Here is a 2,919-nt window from a genome sequence, read left to right as displayed (position 1 = left end):
ATAGAATTACGTCCTACGTCGATACGATATATCCTGGTGAGCTTGAGACAAAAGATACCACAGAGTCTGAAACTGTTTCCTACTTGGATGTTTTACTTGAAAAAGACGTTAATGATAATCTAACAACCAAGCTATATGACTTTAACTTTTCTATCGTCAATTTCCCTTACTTATGCAGCAATATACCTTAATCGCCTGCATACGGTGTGTAAATATCTCAGTTGACTCGATACGCAAGAACATGACTTGATACGCAAGAGCATGCTCTACGTATAAACATTTTCTAAAAAGAGGCAATTTGTTGACAAGCAAGTTGGTGAAACAAGAATATCAGTAGTCTCGTTTAGACATTATTTCGTACGTTCTATGGTCGATACAATGACCTTGTCAGCAAATACAATTTATCATTGAGTCAAATGCTGATGGACGTTTTTCATACTAATTGTTAGTCCATTATTTATACACTGAATTGACGACGGATTTTTCCGTTTTTATTCCGATCATGACAAGGAGCACACGGGGGATATGACCGGTCAGCAGGGGATGCTCACTCCTCCATGGCACCTAATCCCACCTCTGATGTTTCAGAGGTCCATGCATGTCTGCTCTGCTCCTATTTTGTATTGTTTTATGAACTTTGATATTGAATACTGTTCGTTATCTCCATATCCTTCTTATTCAACGTTGAAGTGTAATGTTGATTTAACCTGGAGTCGACGTTGAAATACCCGCTGAGAGATAGAGAGAGGGGGGTAAAAAAAAACGTAACCTACCTCCTAGACTCCACACAATCGTAAATATCAAATGTATTCCAGACAACAGTACATATAAATTCCAGACAACGGTATAAATCATATAGACTCCACACGAAACTTTATATCAATGGATTCCAGAGAGAAGCACACACCAAAAAGACTCCAAACAAAAGTATATTTCAAATGGACTTCTTGCAAAAGTAAATATCAAATGTATTCCTTCAAAAATTGGAAATCAAATGCACCGATTTCACAAAAATTTAAAGAAAGTATAAATATATCATCAAATGGACTTAGAAATAAATATTATTTAAGTGGACTGCACACAGATGTATATGCTCATAACATCAAATCGACTAAATAAAAGGAAAATATATCCAACAAAATTATATCAATCGCCTGCACATCTTAAAACATCAGTGTGAGGCAGCGGTGTTATAATAATATTGTGACTCGATCTTTTTTTTTCTTACAACAATGTGTTCAGTACCGTTTTCCTGTATCTTGTCACGTGACATATGTACGGATTAATGTGCAAGCATAGAAAAAAGTCATCGAAATGAATAAGTAGGGGGAAAAACACTTAGATGGAAAAGAATAAAGCAATTCTTGTTATTTTGCAGTGAAACTTAATTGCCACTTTAATTAGAAACAAAACACTTAATTTATAATCAACAATAATTATTTTAGCTTAGTTTTTTGATTGACAGTGTCTCTGTAATTTTCGGAGATCAAGTTTTTCAACAATTTGTTGGAATTTTCATGAAAATTAATCGCATTATTTAATTTCAATTTCAACAATGTTGATTTTGAACCTAACAACCAAGCTTTCGGATAAAAATGATGACATAAACTATTGACATCATTTTTATCCGAAAGCTTGGTTGTTAGGTTCAAAATCACATGGCGAGGTCTGCTTATAACCAGGGTGTAATTGATACCCATGGAAATTCCGACAATATTCGGAGAGTTGATCTCTGAAAACTACAAAGATTTTGTCAATCAGAAAATCAGACATGTTTTAATGTAAACTTCAGAGTACCGGTGTGTAAAATTAATTTTGCAAATGACAAGTTCAGTAAATTTACAACTTCCATTCTCATTGAAAAACCAGCTGTCTATGATGTCAAATTTTCTAGACTTTAGTTTTTGAAGGGAATGTTTGTGTATAGTGTTTACTTTTTAGATAGCTTAAATAATTTTTTGTGAATCGAATTTTCTTACAGTTCCTTTGAGTGTTATATTTAAGTCGATCTCCATCATTTCTATAATACATTGTAGTACAATACTCCTGAAACTTCCCCTTCACTACTATCTGTAATTATTTTATTGAGCAGTAAAGCAAGAGGTTTGGTAGAACATTTACTATGTATCTTCGTTTGTAAGGAGTTTTGAGTAGTTTAGGAATCCAGTATAAGTACGGTATTTGTGACAAATAGAGTGACAGCGATATTATAATCACGAAGTTTTAAACCTATTACTTGAATACATCTTTTTTAGTGCATTGTGTTTTGATACGACCATCGAATTCTGTCAGACGATGTGTATTGCCGAATGCGTTATTTCTTGGCTTTTCAAGATTTTAATGTTGTTATGATGTTAAATTAACTGTTATCTACAGCTTCATATTTTGTATACATGATCACATAATTAAAACGGTGTTTGTTTAGCGATTATTCGGTAAATTGTTACCTGGTATGTTTTCTCTTTCGCCGCATGGTTTGTTATTCCGGAAGTGCGGTTTCCCAGAATGCATTTTTCTGAAAATGTTAAAAGTTGTAAGCGGCGATTTATTTAATTAATTGTATGTCAATCTTCTTTATTTATTACGAAAGTTATTTTGTTTATAAAGTAGTTATAATATTTTACTTGTTTCTATTTTATGGTGAAACATGTGTACAACTTTTTGTATTCGTGGGAATAAGGTTATCGCGTATCGCTTGTGATTGGTTGTTGATCAGGTGCGCGATGTTTCTGATTGGTTATCGTATTCTACGTCATTTCGTAGTATTTCATGACGTATATATAGTAAGAACGAGAGTTGCAGAGAGAGAGTAGGCAGAGATTAGATTACAGACAGTAGATTACCCCAGTGTAAAGGTGTGTGTTTAATTTAGTTCTTTGGTTAAATTTAATTTGATAGTATTACGTGGTGTGGGGGAAA

Source organism: Saccostrea cucullata, unplaced genomic scaffold (genome assembly GCF_032062105.1).
Source record: "Saccostrea cucullata isolate Sc308-1 unplaced genomic scaffold, CSIRO_AGI_Scuc_v1 ctg1405, whole genome shotgun sequence".
In the NCBI taxonomy this organism is placed as follows: domain Eukaryota; kingdom Metazoa; phylum Mollusca; class Bivalvia; order Ostreida; family Ostreidae; genus Saccostrea; species Saccostrea cuccullata.
This window is presented reverse-complemented; position numbering follows the sequence as displayed.